Source organism: Macaca nemestrina, chromosome 14, assembly GCF_043159975.1.
Source record: "Macaca nemestrina isolate mMacNem1 chromosome 14, mMacNem.hap1, whole genome shotgun sequence".
Lineage (NCBI taxonomy): Eukaryota > Metazoa > Chordata > Mammalia > Primates > Cercopithecidae > Macaca > Macaca nemestrina.
In genome coordinates this window covers 15,408,447-15,427,172 of record NC_092138.1, presented here as the reverse complement: position 1 = coordinate 15,427,172, position 18,726 = coordinate 15,408,447, and the positions used below count along the sequence as shown (strand labels likewise).

The following is an 18,726-nucleotide window of genomic DNA, read 5'->3' as shown; positions in this document are numbered from 1 at the left end:
GAAGATGGTGTCTACACAATGGCGAGTAAGCCTTTGGGGGAAGAACATCACCAACCTGGGCATTCATTTTCTTCAATATATTTGTAACAATATGATAATCCCTTACATCTGTATGGTGCTTTATGAAGAGCATAATGCTTCAAGGGCATCACCCCATTTGATCTTCACCACTGTCTTTTGTGTCAAAGAGTTAGAATCCAGGAGTGCATTCCCCATTTAAAAAAAAAAAAATCATGATTAACTGTCAAAGCACTTTTTTCTTTCCAAGGCCTTTTCTTTGACAATTTCTTTAGGTATAAACAATGAAGAGGGGGGAAATATCATTGGATGGGGAATGGGGGAGTTGGGGTAGTTAGAGAGTAGATAAAATCATACAATGTTTGGAAAGACATCTCCTGAAAACGTTTCTCTCAGGCAGGAATGCTCATGGGTCAAAGAAAGCACAAGGTCACTTTTATTTCTGAGGCACCAGGAACAATAAGAATAAAAGACTTTACATGTTGTCTTTCCTAGTAGACGATGAGTTCCAGGTGGGCAGCGGTGCAGTAAAACACCTAGCACTTTTGTAGATACTCAAATAACATTTGCCGACCAAATGGATGAATGGAATAAACAAAGCAAGAAGATCACCATAAAATTATCAAAACACAGTGATGCCACTGTCACGTTCGATCAAATACATGTGAGAAAGCTTGTGAAATACATATTCGCAGTGGCATCTTTTAAATACATTTGTTCTGACTCTCTAACCTGAGTTGTTATCATTAGTTTGATGCCATAATTTTACCATAAACCTGCTGTGGGTACCTCAAGTAATGCGTATTTTAATAATTGATTCCTTCAGCCAGCTATGCCCAGTGTATAGACTAGAACGTCTTCATTCTAACAAAACTCTGACGACAGAAATAGGAGCTTAAAAGTCTACAGTTTCCTCTCCTGCCTCATATTTTTGTTATTAAGCAAATATTCCTAATAATTCCTTTTCTACTTTAGAGTCAAAGAGCATCCTGGCTCTTCTTCCACCACTGGGCCTATTCCACCAACAAGCCTCTGAATTCTCACTTACTTACCAGTAGCCTCTTAAATTTGTGACAACAGATGAAAATCCACTCTTTTGCACCTTGTTTACCCAGATCAAGGCACACACTGTTATAAAGCCACTTTTGGTTGAAGAAAGAATTAAGAATCTGCCTTGTCGGTACTAGATTCAATTTTCCAAACCTAATTTTTAAAAAGGCTGTTACTACAAACCAAACCTTCATGCAAAAACCCAGCAAGAATCAGCCTTTTTTTAAGGAGTTTCAAATTCCTTTGTGTGACAACCATGGTTTAATAAATATGCCAAAATAGACATTGTTCTAGAGAGAAAGCAATAGAGATAAGAAATAACAGTGGGCACTTTTGCTTGAGTTGAGGTTGTAATTTCAAATAGAAGTACAGTATAAATTCTTTGGAAAGGAAAACTTGCTGGAATGTTAACTTTTTAGTCATCAGAAGATACTTGTGGACATTCGTCTTTAATCTCTAATTTTCTGTACAGCTATTTGTTAGCCTGATAACAGTGTGTTTTTTGTTGTTCTCCATTAACCAGTGCTATAGTTTTATGAGGCATGTAGAGAAAGCGGAGGAGGATATCACCCTCCTTAGGAGTGTTATTATATTTTGTTGTTGTTGATTTTCAAAGGAATTTGGACAACCACCTTTGTTCAGGGGAAAAGGGAAAAGAAATGTTTTATTGCTGGCCAACTCCAAAATGTAGCAGTTGGCAGGACAAAAACCATTTCTTAAGTTTGAAAGAGATGATAAAAAGCAGTCTTAGCTATCTAAATAACTATGAAATCTTCATGACTTCTTTCTCAAAAGAAGGAAAAGAAAGGGAAAAAATAAGCATGTGGAAGAGTATTGTTCCTTTCTTTTTTTACAAAAGAGCCTTGAAATATGTTTAAAAATATTTTATGAGGTCACACTAAAAAAAAAGAGTAATTGGAAGAAAAATTCTGCTTGTCTAAGCGAAGAGCACATTTGTAGCGGTAGGGTAAATGTTTTATCGATTGAAAAGCTGGGAAACTCAAGTCATTACTCACCACGGGCTAAAGAATAATTGCTAATGCTCTGGCGGAAAGATTAAAAACAGTTTCTGGAAGTATTTCTTACAATGATCAATGGTGTATCATCCCAGGCCATTGGATCTTCAATAACATTTTTCCCTTTTGGGATACAATCAATTTTTATAATATGATTCATTTGCCAGTGGGCATGCTTTCTTCATACGATGAAAAGGCACTTATGCATCTTATATTGTTGAAAAGTAATCTTATACAGCCAAAGATCAGGCTGTGGTGTAGAAACTCACCTGAATTCATCTCTATTTCAAATGGGTTTGTGAAATCTTCTAGGGTGGAGGTTGTTTGGGGGTGGGGGAAAGGCGGTGGGCAGTTGCTAGCTTCTTTGTTATTGCTTCGTTAACTCTTTAAAAATACTTTTAGCACACTCTGAAAACAGTCGTGATCGTCGTAACACTAAGATAGTGACGGAAGATGCTATATTAGATTTGAGCATATGCTGCTGTAAGCTTGACTCATTTACAACACTAATTACCATGGCAGAGCCCTCAGGTCAAGGGTTGGCTTACAGCTGTCTACTGGCTGCCCACATCTGACAAGGCCTTCAGCATCCTGCAGCAGAGCTCAACTTCGCTCCACTGCTGCTGAATCCATCAGTGCATCTCTGCTTTAATAAATAACAGCTTCAGTCATGAGAGGATGTGCTCATTCCAAAGTTTCTCCCAGGAGAAAAAGCACTGAAAGCTTGGGCACAGCCACTTTTAGGCTCCAGCTTGCCATTCGACTTGTGGTGAGAGAACAGGATGACCCCACGTCCAGGATCTGCCAAATGAAGAGGGAAAAAAGAAGAGGATGAAGGAGAAAAAGAGCAATACAGCCAAGCCCAGCAAGTGATACAATGTTCTTTTGATGGGTGACATGCACCCCAACCTGGAATTTTGTTTGCCTCTTAGAACAATAACGTTTATGAGATTACAGAATGGTTAATTCCCTTTCTCCCTATTCCAAAGTCTCCTCAATCAACACTCTGGCCTTATACCCATGGCACTGAACATCCAAATTAAAATAAAAGAAAACAAAATAATTCTTGAAAATATGGCTTAGATTGCTTATATTTCAAATATCTCCTTGTTTGATAGTGATATTATACCCAGCCTAGTTTCCTGACCACAGCCCCACAAGTGTTTCCATTTGAATGTTTACCATGGTCTAGACACACTCACTCACTACTTTTCAGTTTTGCCTGTTTCTAGTCTATTTATTTGGTGAACCCGGGTCATTAGATTCTTATTTCTTTTTTGAAAATTTCAGAAGAAAAAATATTTAATCTCAAAAATATAAAAATTGAAATATATTATTAACATGTCTACAATGATTTAGAGATTTTACTAAATAAAAAAGCCCTTATGTTTCTTCATAAGGTCATTGCAATTTTAGTTTTCCCAAAAGGAAATTTTAAATCATTCTTCTCATCATAAAAAAGAAATGGTATTCTTTTTTTTTTTTAGTACTTGCTTAAGCCCAGCACCAAGTAAAAGCCAAATACTCATCAGATACATCTTATAAATATTCAGCTTTTTATTTGTTTTTACAACAACCCTACGAAAGTACGGTTTTTGCTTTTTCTTTTTTACAAATTAGGAAATTGAGACATAAAGAGGTTAAGTAACACTACTAACCATGGCCACCAAGCTAGGTTCTGGCAGAGCTCAGGATGGAACCAGCTCTGTCTACTCTGATGGCAAGGTTCTCACCTCACTGTGTTTCACACGCCATCAGTTTTACTGGCTCCCAATTTGCTCAGAGTATGGATATAATCATATAGGTTAACTTACACTTCTGAACCCAGAATTCAAGACCTTCCCTAATCTGTTCCTCATGAACCCCCCTACCAGTGTTATCTTTGGTAACTGATACTCTAAATCTTCCATGCCTGACGAAATGTTCTTTTTGCTATTTTGTCTACTTGTGCCTTATATCTTTCTTCCTTTCCAACATTACTTCTGCTGCTGCAAATATCACATCCCAAATTGACCCTGCTAGAAGTTCTTTCTCACCACTCTGAACTTCTACTCCTCTTTGTTTTATACTACTTTGAGAGTATTTTGTGTTTCCTTATAGTCATCTAAATATGTCATGTATTTTATTTCTATATTTGCATCCATCTTGGTGTCTAACATCATGCAAGGTTCACAATAAGGTCTGAATTAACGTTTGCTGAATAAATGAATAAAAGGTAGACATAACAATGTCGGTCCATCAGGAATAACAGATACTCTATTGAGAATGCCTTTTTAAAACTGTTTTATTTTTTAATTTTTTTAAAATTTTTGGAGACGGAGTCTTTCTGTGTCACCCAGGCTGCAGTGCAATGGTGCGATCTCGGCTCACTGCAACCTCTGCCTCCTGGGTTCAAGTGATTATCCTGCCTCTGGGATTACAGGCGTGCACCACCACGCCTGGCTAATTTTTTGCATTTTTATTAGAGACAAGGTTTCACCATGTTGGCCAGGCTGGTCTCAATCTCCTGACAGGTGATCTGCCCACCTTGGCCTCCCAAAGTGCTGGGATTACAGGCATGAGCCACCATGCCTGGCCGAAATGCCATTTTAAAACACTTCCAGATGTGCAAGTCATTCCCATAACATAATTTTAGATTTTTAACCTAGCCAAGAATTAATTAGATCTTGGTCTTTGGATGGTGTGTTAATTTGCTCAGGGTGCCATAACAAAATAGCACAGACTGAGTGGTTTCAACAGCAGAAATTTATTCTCTCACAGTTTCTGGAGGCTAAAAGTCCAAGATCAAGGTGTCGGTAGGGTTGGTTTCTCTCTCCTTGCCTGGCCGACTTGTGTCTTCCCACTGTGTCCTCACATGGCCTGTCCTCTGTGCTTGTCATCGTGGTGTCTCTTCCTCTTCTTACAAGGGACACTGATCAGATTGGATTAAGGCCCACCCTAATGGCCTCATTTTAACTTAATAACCTCTTCAAGGACCTATTTCCAAATACATTTTGAGGTACTGGAGTTTAGGGCTCCAACTTATATATTTTGGAAAAATGCAACTTAGCCCATACTAGGGAGGTTTTTGGGAAAGATAGAAGGTGCTATATGAGGATGAAAACATTAACAAGTAAAATGATTAGTTTGCAAATAACCATTTAGAGTCCCTGGTCCTATCATGCAGCCTTAGTTTTATTTGAAGAGTGGGCCACTTTGTTTAATGGTGAATCTGTCAGCAAATCCGAAAATACCTGAATTATACAATTTATAGTAATCATAGTGAACACCCAAGGCAATTTCAATTACAGAGCAATTCATCAAGTATGAATTAGGACAGGAAGAGTCTGAAAACACAGACTGAGTTAGAGTGAGAGATGTTGTGTATGCAAAATTTCTTCTCCAATACAAAGGTAGTGGTGGTGGGGGGCGTCTCTGCAGAATGATATAACAAAGGATGACTATTCCAAAAATTGTGTTTGCTCCAGCTCTTGGAAGATACTTTTGATGCTCCAACGAAGTAGAAAAGAGCTCATAGGTTTTCAAGGCTGCAACTCAAGCCAGAGGTATGCTGTTAACGGTTCAAGACAGGGGAAAATTGTAATATATGGCCTCCAAATTTACACTCTTCCTGACCCGGGTAATGAAACATGAACCACACATTCAGCTTTTGATAAAGTAGTGCTCAGTTGTGCAGTGAGGGACTGCAGGTAAGTATTTATTTCTCTGGCGCAATCCGAACTTGTCCTTGACTGGCAAGGCTTTTGCATTAACCCTTTTTGCAGAGGATTCCGAGGAGGTTGGTCCCTGGTGATGAAGTTTTACTACATTTACCACCCATCCTTCAGATTTTCATTTTCTTGTAATTATTTCAGTTCTGTATGCTATTGCTGCTTCAGTTCTGCATGCTATTGCTGCTGTTACAACAATAACACCATCTTGAATGATTACAAATTGCAGTTGAAGAAAAGGAGATAATTTCTATGCAACATTTAGTCAGCCTTTAGCAAGCAAAAAATTAAAAAAAAAAAAAGGTCTGTGAGTCCATTTGCATTGCTATAAAGGAATATCTGAGGCTGGGTAATTTCTAAAGTAAAGAGCTTTATTTGGCTCATGGTTCTGCAGGCTGTACAAGAAGCATGGCACCAGCATCTGCTTCTGGCAAGGGCCTCAGAAAGCTTATAATCGTGGTGGAAGGCAAAGGGGAGCCAGCATGTTACATGGCGAGAGAGGAAGCAAGAGAGAAAGGTGGAGGTGCCAGCTCCTTTTTTAAATAACCAGCCCTCGTGTGAACTCACAGAAGAGTTCACTCATTACCATGAGGAGGACAGCAAGTGATTCGTGGGGGATTGGCCTTCATAACCCAAACGGCTTCTACTAGGTCCACTTCCAATATTGGAGGTCACATTTCAACATGAGATTTGGAGGGAACAAAACGTTCAAAACATATCAGCAAGCCATCAGAACTTCCCATCTCAGAGATGCACCATCCTTGGGCAATTTTGTCATTTTGGAAACATAGAATGTACTTACAGAAACCTGGCTGGGATAGCATACTATGTACCTAGCTATATGGTACAGTTTATTGTTTCTACAAAACTATGCAGGATGTTACTGTATTAAATACTGTAGGCAACTGTAACACAATGGTAAATGTTTTTTGTATCTAAACATAGAAAAAGGACAGTAAAAATATATCTTATGAGACCACTGTCATATATGTGGTCTGTCATTGACCAAAATGTCTTTATGCGGAACATGACTATATTTCTGTAGTGAGAGCCTCAAAGTGAAACATAAGGTTTGGCTCCAAGGAAGAAGGAAGGGGTGTTTGTGTGTGCATGTGTACATATGTGTATGCTTGCATTCGGGTATTCTAAGTGGGATGAAGAAGACCATGACTTTGGGGAAGAAAAATGGAATCAGTCTTTGAAGGAGAGAGCTAAAAGAATGGGCTCCAGGCTGGGCAGCTTGTGGAAGAATAACAAAGAACACCTGACACTCACCACTTCATGGAAAGGGCACTGGAACAGAAACAAAAAGAATAAAGACCAGTAACAGTCCAAAGAATGGAGGGGCCGTTTAATCCCATGGGAGAAGAAAGGTTATAGCTTTGAGCTGAGTATGTGTCTCAGCTTCTGGGAAGGTGGCTTGCACAGGGACTTGGAGTGTACCCTCAAGAAAATGGCACGTGAGGGCCCACAACCCTTACTGGGGTGGCATGGAGGCAGCAAAGCTAGGACTTCAGCTGGGCATCACCTCAGCAACCTGGGAGAGCAAAAGACCATGGAAGATTGTGGCAAATTCCAGGCTCAGTCTCTACTGCCTACCATAAAAAGCTGTGGGAGCGGCCAGGGCCTCCCAGAAAATGAACAGAGGGTCTTCGGTATGTAAAATGGGCTTTTTCACTATCTGTGCACCCTGACTATACACTCAGAGGCAAAACATGTTAGAATCCACTCAACACAGGGTTGTTTAAGAGACCCAAACCCTTTAAGAAAAATTCAGTGGCATCACACAAAGTTTATTGAATATGAAAGTACAAACAGAGTTTCATTCAGTAACTAACCAGCTATGTGGGTTTAGGACAGTTGTGTAATTTCTATGAGCTTCAGCTTACTTGTGTACAAAATGGAAATAATTGCCTCATAGAGGTAATGAAATGGAAGTGAAAGCATAGTGTAAATATTTATTGAGCACTTATTAGGTACTAAGTATGAACAGCAGTTTCAGCAGTTGAATAAGGAAGGCAAAACCTTGGCCCTCATGGGGTATAGAGGCTTACATTGGAGTCAGGGCATATGCCACTTAGTGATCATCAACACTTACCTGCTTCGTTCCCCTCAAAATTAGGCTGGAGCTTTCAGACTTGATTCTAAAAACTAGATACAGGTGAATGTGATATGGAAAAAAACTGGGCTCAGGCTATGGGATGTAGATGGATGCGATATAAGGGGACTGGGGTCTGGACATGAGATTTAGAGATTCAGGTAGATGTGGTGCGAGGGGACTTCAATCTGGCAATGGGATGTGGGTGGATGTGGTGTGAGGGCCTGGAGTCTAGCAATGGGATGTAGGTAGATGTGGTACAAGGCCCCTCTAGTCTTGGCCCTCAGAAAACATTTTGCATGATCATCCTGCTGTCCCTCCCCTTCTGTGGTGACTATAGAGGCCACATATTCCACATACTGCAGCTACAGATGTGTAAGAGCTATACAGCCTACATCTGACAGTGGTAGGAGTCAACAACAGATTGCATTTCAGAATTGATCTGCTCCCACACATAGCCTCTCTCTAGCAAACCTGAGGCATGCCAACATGGCCCTCCATGAGAGTGAATGAGCTTGGAAGCACATCCTCTTCCAGTTGAATCTTGAGATTGTTGTAGCCCTGGCACCTTAGTGGTACCGTGTTGAGAGACCTTGAGCCAGAGGCATTAAGCTAAACTGCACTCAGACTCCCGACCCACAGAAGCTATGAGGTTGTAAATGTTTTGTCATTTTAAGCTTCCACATTTTGGGATCATTTGTTACGCAGCAATAGATAATCAACACAAACCCACAGTCTCATCCATAGGTGAATGGATAAACAAACTGTGGCGCATCCATACAATAGAGTGCTCCTCAGCAATAAAAAAGAATGAATGGTTGATACATGCTACAACATGGATGAGGCTCAAAATATTTATGTTGAATGATGGAGACCAAAAAAAAGAGTACCTACTGTGAGATTCCATTGATATAAAATATAGAAAATGAAAACTAAACTACAGTGGAAGAAAGCAGATGAGTGACTGCCTAGGAATGGGGGAGGGACCAAGAAAGGTTGGGGGCAAAGGATTACAAAGAGGCATGAAGAAACGTTGGGAGGCGATGAATATGCTCACTGTCTTGATTGTAGTGATGGTTTCACAGATATAAACATACCAAAACTTATAAAAATGTACCCGCTAAATATATGCACTTTATTAGCTCAGTAAATGAATTGTAATTCAATAAAGTTTTTAAAAAATGTCTTTGTCTGTCTATACAACTCTGCAATGACCCTTTTTACTGAAAGAACTGATTATTTTTTCCAGCACTTTGTAAATCCAGTGATGTCCTCTGCATCCTAGTCTTGCATTTGATAAACTTGGACTCTCCTATTCTGTGTTTATGAATCTACCCACTTAGGATTCTCTATTAAAAGAATACCGTCAATTATAACACCCACCTCCTTTCAAAATAATGAGCTATTAAACATCATTGTCTCTCCACTCGTCTAGTTTGTAGATAGTTCATTTACTCTTCCAGCACTGACCTTCGTCTTCAGACGACATCCCCTTGAGACAAAACCCTGGACTCCTAGATTTGTGCATTCCCAACCCAGACACAAGCTAAGGAAGCTTGTCAGATGAGTGTTTGTTCAAACAAGTTTATCGGCAGTGTAAAGAGGGATCAAGGATGCATTCTATACATTGTAGATCTGCAGGGAAAAAACAAGACTAAACAACAACAACAACAAAAAACCCTCTCGAAGCCTCAGCCTTCAAGGTTTTAATTGAGGCGGAGGGTTAGAGGGTTGAAGCCAGTCCTCATCTTTTCAGACCTCTTTACCGTAATTTGATGGGGTTTTGCTTCCTGATATGAATTGCCACACTTATTGCTAGTCTTCACTCACTCATCTCTTTAACTTCCCCACTGCTTTGGCAGCTATCTGAAGAGTCATCAGTCTACCAAACTTGGACATGAAGTGCAAAATCTAGATAAAATTCTGATATCACCTTAACACCTTCCAAATTATGGATTCAAGCTGTTGAAACCTTTTTATGGCTGAATAAGTGTCCAGAAGCCATAACTTAGAAGATGCTTAATACATTCTATAATGAATGAGTTAACGGATCCTTTAACTTCTGTAGAGCCGAATACTGGTCAGTAGTTTTAATTATTTCCTGATTGGATGAATTACATTTATTATTTCTAGGATTTGCTAAGGAAATGGTTCCAAATAACATTTTAGTTAATGGACATATACAAATAAATACATGTTATAGGCATAGCCATTTACAAAGTCATAATTTAATTGTATACTTTTTATGATGAGAGTTATATTACAAAGTTATCAACAAACTCTGTTATATCTCACTCCTAAGAAAAGACTTGCTACGAGTCTCTTGAATATTTTCAGTAACAGTATGCCTATCTGATCCTGTGAAATTTCTTTCTCCATTGTGAGTGTCAAAGAGGACTGTAGACAGAGTGTACAGAAGCCATCAATGGCTTCGCCTGACAGCTCATTCTCTTCTCATGCCTGCTTTATTTGTTTACTCTTCTTTCCATTCTCTTGTCATCTAACACCACAGCAACTCTCTTAGCTTTGCAGAGCAGGTGATGTTTGTTTATGACAAAGCTGGGGCAAGGCTGAGGCAGGCCAGAGGTGACATGTACAACCCCATGCTTTTTTCTAGTATCGTAGTGTCATTTTAAAACCAGAGAATTAATTTAAAGTCAGCAGCATATGGGAGCTAAAGGATAAGGATACAATGAATCAGAAGGCAAACATCTACTAGAATAGTGTATGTGAATAAGAGGTGGGGCTCTGGAGTTTGAATCAAAGATGATGAAAAGAGAATATGACATCAGTTCCACGGAAGGAAAACCTAAGGGGCTGCTCCTCCATGCTGGGTAAATTATGGAGAAAAGTAAATGAAGTCTGAATTACAGCTCCATTACTAAAAGCTATGTGACCTTACTGTCTCAATGTCCTCGTCTATAAAATGGAGATAGTAATATTTAATATACTCATGTCCCAAATCCAACATGTGGTAAATAATATAAAATGCATAAATATTTTAGAATATTTCCAAACACATAATAACTTCTTAGAAAATGATGCAGTATTTCTGAAATATATTCCAAAGTGTACTAAGAGGAAATTTTATTTTATGGCTTGTTACTATGCATTATATAAAAAAATAGCTCTGTGGTAAAATTATTTATAATATGTGAAGTTAAATAATTTTAAGTTGTTTTAAAAAATGTTGGAACTCTGAAAGCCTTTAATATAATAATATTTATGGGAGAGATATTGTATCTAGAATTTCCCAAATTTATTGGACCAGAGAGCCATTTGGCTACATTCTGTGGAACACCCATTGGCAGTGATCAGTTACCTCATAGAAAACCAATAATTCACTTAGGGTACTAACAATGAGAAAGGTTAGCTCCAATGAATTTGTTCACTTCTAGAAAAAAGCTAGTTTTAGTTTACATGTATTTTGTATTTTAAAGTCAAATATTAATTTCTTATGTAGTTTTATTACATAATAAATGTGAAATAAGTATCAGAAGCACCAAAAGCTTCTCAATATTCATGACTTCTAAAGGCCCTAATTCAGCCCAGCTCTTGGAGAAAAACTAGTTTATTATGGCTTGACTCTACCCACACAAAATTAATAAATAAGAGGACCTTTGCGTATATACTCAGTAATGGGATGGCTGGGTCAAATGGTATTTCTAGATCTAGATCCTTGAGGAATCGCCACACTGTCTTCCACAATGGTTGAACTAGTTTACAGTCCCACCAACAGTGTAAAGGTGTTCCTATTTCTCCATATCCTCTCCAGCACCTGTTGTTTCCTGACTTTTTAATGATCACCATTCTAACTGGTGTGAGATGGTATCTCATTGTGGTTTTGATACATATTAACAAACCTGCACATTGTGCACATGTACCCTAGAATATAAAGTATAATAAAAAAAGAAAAAAGAAAAGATAACAAATAAATGCCAAAAATAAAAATAAGAGGACCTAGTAGGTAAGAATACTCAGTATCACTCAGGAATTAGAGAACTCAGAGCATTAATGGAGTTTTTTAATGATAAAGGGTCTGTTTACCAAGAAAATGAAACAGTTTAAAATATGTATACACCCTAAAACTAAAAGGCAGAGGGACCACCCTGGTGGGCCTGGCAGGCAGAGTCACCAGTCTAGTGGGCCCAGAGGACAAAACACTGAACCAAAGAGGACTATTCCCAAGCATTACAAATCTTTGCTCTGCTAGACTTCATACTTGCTTGAGACTTGTGACTTCTTTTTTCTGTTGAAGTTCTTCCTTTTGGAATGTCTGTTCTATTTGTACCTCACCATTGTATTTGGAAGCAGATAATGTGTTGTCTTATGGTTTCCTTAGGTTCACAACTAGAGAGAAATTTTGCCTCAGGACAAATCATACTTCGAGTCTCACCTATACCTGATTTAGCTAATATTTAAATGAGATTTTGGACTTAGAGCTGATACCGGAGTGGATTAAGATTTTGGGGGCTATTGGGATGGGGTGCATGTATTTTGCATGTAAGAAGTACATGAATTTAGGGGGACCAGAGGAAAGAGTGTTATGGGTTAATATGCATTCCCCTGATATTCATAGTTTGAAACGTTAATGCCCAGCACCTTGAAATGTCAGTGTATTTGGAGATAAGGTCTTTAAAGCAATAGTTAAGGTTAAATGAGGTCATTGGACTGGAACTTAATTCAGTATGGCTGATGTCTATGTCAGAGTAGTTTGGATGTAGACATACATAAAGGAAAGAACGGGTGAAGATAGAAAAAGAAGATGACCATCTGTAAGTCAAGGAGACAAGCCTCAGAAGAAACAACCCTGCCGATACCTTGGTCTTGAACTTTTAGCATCCAAAACTGAGAAAATCAATTCCTGCTGTTTAAGCCACCCGGTCTGTGGAACTTTGCTATGGCAGTCCTAGAAAACTAATACAAATCAAAACTACATGAAATACACCTGACAGAATGAAAAAGAGAAACAGGCAGATCCATAATTACAGTCGCAGATGTCAACACTTCTTTTTAAATAATACATATAACTAATTAATAGAAAAACAGTAATGATATAGAAGAACTGAACAATGTTAGCAGTCAACTAGCTATAATTGACATTTGTATTATAATTTGTGATTGTGATTGTTTTGTCACTGAATTGACATTTATATAATACCACCAAACAATAGCAAACACATATATTTTTAAGTGCATATATTCACCAAGATAGAACATATCTTGGGTCCCAAAAGAAATATTAATAAATTTCAAAGAATTAAAAATAATAAAATGTATGTTTTCTACTAACAATAAAATTAAACTAGAAATCAGTGACAGAAAGATTACAAGAAAGTCTCCAAACTAGCCGTTTAGCAATATGCTTCTAAACAATCTGTGGGTCAAAGAAGTAGCAAGAGACATTTAAAAATATGTTGAACTGAATGAAAATAAATTTACAATGTTTCAAAATTTGTAAAACGCAACTAAATCAGTGCTTAGAAGATTTTTCAAACATTACATGCTTATATTAGAAAAGAATAAAGTTATCAAATCAACAATCTAAGCTTCCACCTGAAAATCAACAAATTTTAAAACAACCATAAAATAATAGATAAAAATTAATAAAAATAAAACCTTGCTTTAAAAAAGCCCAGCAACTGAAATCTTGCTTTTAAAAATCTTGTCTTTTAAAATTGATGAACTTTTAACCATATGGTCAAAGATAAAAGAGAGATGACACAAATTACTAGTAACAGGAATGATAGACGGGATATTACTCTCAATGATGATGCCTTTATAAGGATAATAAGGGGATACTACAAACAACTCTATACACATAATTCAACAATTTAGATGAAATGAAGCAGTTCCTTAAAAAACACGTAAAAGCAAAACTCTCCAAAGTTGAAATAGATTAACCGAAGGGTCCTTAACTATTTAACAATTTGAATTTACAGTTGAAGTCCTCCAAAAAGAAATCTACAGACCTAGATCATTTTACTAATAATTCCACTAAATGTTCAAGAGGAATTAGCAATGATTCTAAATGTATCTTTCAGGAAACAGAAGAATCAGAAAACACTTACTAACAATCTTTCTTTAGGCCAGCATTATCCTGACACCAAAATAAGACCAGACACTTCAAGAACTCTATAGACTAGTAGCCCTCATGAACATAGATACAAAAATGTTCTCAAGAAATACCAGCAAATTGGATTCAGGAATATACAAAATGAATAATAATTATATACAACCAAGTAGAATTTATCCCAAGGCTGGTTAAATATTTGAAAATTGCTCAAGGTAATCCACCAAATTAACATTCTGAAGAAGAAAACCCATATGGCTCTATCAATAAATGCAGAAAAAAAGTTTGACATAATTCAAAATTCATTCACTATAAAAACTTTCAGTAAACTAGGGATAGAAAGGGACTTCTACAACCTGACAAAAGGCATCTACAAAAATCTTACAGCCTAAAACACACTTAAAGGTGGAAGATTGCTTCCATCAAGACAAGCAAAGAGGTAAGAAAATTCTTTCTCAATACCCCTTGATATCACACTGGAAGGCATTGTCATTTTAAAAAGCAATAAAAATAATTAAAAGGTACACATATAAGAAAGGAAAAATTTAAACTGTTCCTATTTATAGATAATATAATTAGGTAGAAAATTTCAAAGATTATACAAAAAGCTTTCTGTAACTGAAATAGGGGTTTAACTAAGTGACAGGATCCACAGTCAATACAGCCACAAAATTTCTTTTCAGATTTCCATATACTAACAATATATCATTGGAAATGAAAATTTTATAAATAGATATCTCAATATCTCCCAAAATGAAATATATAAGTAATTTTCGAAAAACACTTTCAGGATCTATATGCTAAAATACATGAAGTGTGAAATATATCAAAAATACAAATAAATAGAGAACATACATGTTAATGGAGTGAAAGACTCAGAATCGTAAAGATCTTCATTTTATCCATATTGATTTCTATTATTAATGAACAAATTTCATTAAAAATCCTATTAAGATATTTTTGCTGATATAGACAAAATGATTCTAAGATGTGACCCAAATCTAAACAGAAATACATTTCTTTTATGTACACTTTGCACACATAGCCCACAGACAACTGTGTACCGTATTTTAAATAATTATGTGCATGAAACAAAGTTCACAACCAACAAAAAGCCAAGGTGTCACTGTCTCAGGTGCCCATGTGGACAATCTGTGGTTGCTTGGCAATTACCATCATTCCTGACTGAATTTATGTGTTACAGATAAGCAATCATTTTCTTACATTTCTTCACACATAAGTACTTAACAGTAAAAAAGATAACATGCCATTAATACCATGAACAAATGATGTGTTCAGGGTAACTGAGCAACACAGTAGCATCACCCACCAGAATACCTGTATCAGCTGTTAAACAACAGCAACACCAAACATTGGCTTTCAGTCTTCACCTACAATGCTGTGTTTTGACTAAAAGATTATTGTACATTGTATTTTATATTTTTAACTGCAAAGTAACATTAGAAGCAATTGAGAGCCTGGGAAGTAAGCCTCTAGGGTTGAGGAGTCATTCTGAATAGACTGTGTGTGTTATATGCCTGCATTTTGACTGTGACCTGTGGCATGAGATCAGGAGAGGAATTTTTCACTAATAATGTATCACTTTAACACTCAAAAAGTTTTGGATTTTGGAGTATTTCACATTTCGAATTTTCAGATTAGGGAAGCTCAGCCTACATATCCTTATGATACGATCCAGCAATCTTCCTCCTGGCTATTTACCCTAGAGGTAAAAACACGTATGTTCACCCAAAACCCTATAAATGGATGTTTATAACAGCTTTATTCTTAATAACCAGAAGTTGGAAATAAGCATATTTAATGAATGACTGGATAAACAAGCTATTGTATATTCATAGATGGAATATTATCTATCAATAAAAAATAGAGTATTGACATACATGAAGGCATTATACTGAGTGACAAAGGCCATTCACTACAAGTCATAAACTGTATGGTTCTATTTATATGTCATCATGGAAAAAACCAAAACTATAGTAGAGAACAGATCTGTGTTTTCTAGGATTTAGTGGTGGAAGTAGGACTTCAAAATCCTTCATCTAGTTTGAGGATAGGATTTGATTTTTACTTATTTATTCTGTTTGTTTATTTTTAATGTACATAAAGTGTTTCTATTCTGGGAGCCTACAATTTTGGAAAGTGAAAAGAAAACAAAAATTCATTATTATTATTTTTTATTTCCTGACATGTTTTTTCTTCCCTAATGCAGTGACCATAGATGGCTGAGCCAATTGAATAGGAAGGACTAAAGACAGGAGGACATAACAGTAGTGACATTCATTTACTGATGAGTAAATTCACCCAAGGTCACATAGGGAGTAAGTGACAAAAGGGCATTGAAAATTGAGTCATAAGAACTATCATTGGGGTGAAAAAAGCAGGAGGGCAACATTATAATTTCGTGGGCCCAGGCACTTTTACCTTTCTGGACTCTTATTTCCACAATACTAGTAATTTTTTTTGATATAATTTTAAATACTTCAACATTTTTTAAATTTAAAGCAAAATTTAATAGAGTTTTCACGGGCTCTAAAATTTTCATTTTCTTTACATTTTCATTTGAAGAAAATTAAAGTTTTTTTCCAACCATAAAAGCTCATTTTTTTCCTGATTTTTTTTTTATTATACTTTAAGTTCTAGGGTACATGTGCACAACGTGCAGGTTTGTTACATAGGTATACATGTGCCATGTTGGTGTGCTGCACCCATTAACTCGTCATTTACATTAGGTATATCTCCTAATGCTATCCTTCTCCCCTCCCCCCACCCCATGACAGGCCTCGGTGTGTGATGTTCCCTTCCTGTGTCCAAGTGTTCTCATTGTTCAGTTCCCACCTATGACTAAGAACATGTGGTGTTTGGTTTTTTGTCCTTACGATAGTTTGCTGAGAATGATGGTTTTCAGCTTCATCCATGTCCCTACAAAAGACATGAACTCATCCTTTTTATGGCTGCATAGTATTCCATGGTATATATGTGCCATATTTTCTTAATCCAGTCTATCATTGATGGACATTTGGGTTAGTTCCAAGTCTTTGCTATTGTGAATAGTGCTGCAATAAACATAGGTGTGCATGTATCTTTATAGCAGCATGATTTATAATCTTTAGGGTGTACACCCCGTAATGGGATGGCTGGGTCAAATGGTATTTCTAGTTCTAGATGCTTGAGGAATCGCCGCACTGTCTTCCACAATGATTGAACTAGTTTACAGTCCCACCAACAGTGTAAAGGTGTTCCTATTTCTCCACATCCTCTCCAGCACCTGTTGTTTCCTGACTTTTTAATGATTGCCATTCTAACTGGTGTGAGATGGTATCTCATTGTGGTTTTGATTTGCATTTCTCTGATGGCCAGTGATGTTGAGCATTTTTTCATGTGTCTGTTGGCTGCATCAACGTTCTTTTGAGAAGTGTCTGTTCATATCCTTCACTCACTTTTTGATGGGGTTGTTTTTATTTTCTGGTAGGTTGTTTGAGTTCTTTGTAGATTCTGGATATTAGCCCTTTGTCAGATGAGTAGATTGCAAAAATTTTCTCCCATTCTGTAGGTTGCCTCTTCACTCTGATGGTAGTTTCTTTTGCTGTGCAGAAGCCGTTAGTTTAATTATATCCCATTTGTCAATTTTGGCTTTTGTTGCCATTGCTTTTGGTGTTTTAGACATGAAGTCCTTGCCCATGCCTATGTCCTGAATGGTATTGCCTTAGGTTTTCTTCTAGTGATTTTATGGTTTTAGGTCTAATATATAAGTCGTTAATCCATCTTGAATTAATTTTTGTATAAGGTGTAAGGAAGGGATCCAGTTCCAGCTTTCTTTAAAGTTCATATGGAACCAAAAAAGACCCCACATTGCCAAGACAATCCTAAGCCAAAAGAACAAAGCTGGAGGCATCACGCTATCTGACTTCAAACTATACTACAAGGCTACAGTAACCACAACAGCATGGTACTAGTACCAAAACAGAGATATAGACCAATGGAACAGAACAGAGCCCTCAGAAATAATACCACACACCTACAACCATCTGATCTTTGACAAACCTGACAAAAACAAGAAATGGGGAAAGAATTCCCTATTTAATAAATGGTGCTGGAAAAACTGGCTAGCCATATGTAGAAAGCTGAAACTGGATCCCTTCTTTTCTCCTGATTGTAAAAGAAACTTCCCTGTATAGTATAATGTGGATACACATCATTATAAATTTGATTAAACTCATAAAACGTATGACACCAAGAGTGAACCCTAATGTAAACTATGGACTGTGGGGGATAATGATGTGTTAATGTAGGTTCATCATTTGTAACAAATATATCACTCTGGTGAGGAATACTTTTAGTGAGGGAGGCTGTGCATGTTTGGGGGTAGAGGGTATATGGGAATTCTCTGTACCTTCCTCTCAGTTTTGCTGTGAACTACTCTAAGAAATAAAGTCTCTTAAGAAAAAAAAATTGTTGTGGCCTCCTAAATGTATTAGGGGCCCCCAACAATGTGCCTGCTATGTCTAATGGATAAGCTGTGCAGTACCTGCAAAGTTGTCACTAATCTAAAAATTGGAAAAGTTCTTTAAATGTCTTAAAGGAAAGGCATGACAGTAGTATTACAAAAATGATACTTCTGACTCCAGGATGTCTAAAGCAGACTTCAGGGAAAGAGTTGACACACAGTTGTCACATTGGTAGGCAAATGCATTTGAATCTGTGGGTCTTCAAATTTTCTTTTTAATAAAATAACTCAGACTC

General features: G+C 37.1%; 1 long non-coding RNA gene across 1 annotated transcript in view; it reads left to right on the top strand.

The window, feature by feature from the left end:
- LOC105498738 (uncharacterized) overlaps positions 1 to 5,615 on the top strand; it is a 628,747-nt gene extending 623,132 nt beyond the window's left edge. Inside the window, exon 7 of the long non-coding RNA XR_011612393.1 lies at positions 5,552 to 5,615. This is a non-coding gene — a long non-coding RNA (uncharacterized lncRNA). The remainder of the gene's footprint in view (positions 1 to 5,551) is intronic.
- Positions 5,616 to 18,726: the final 13,111 nt, after the last annotated feature.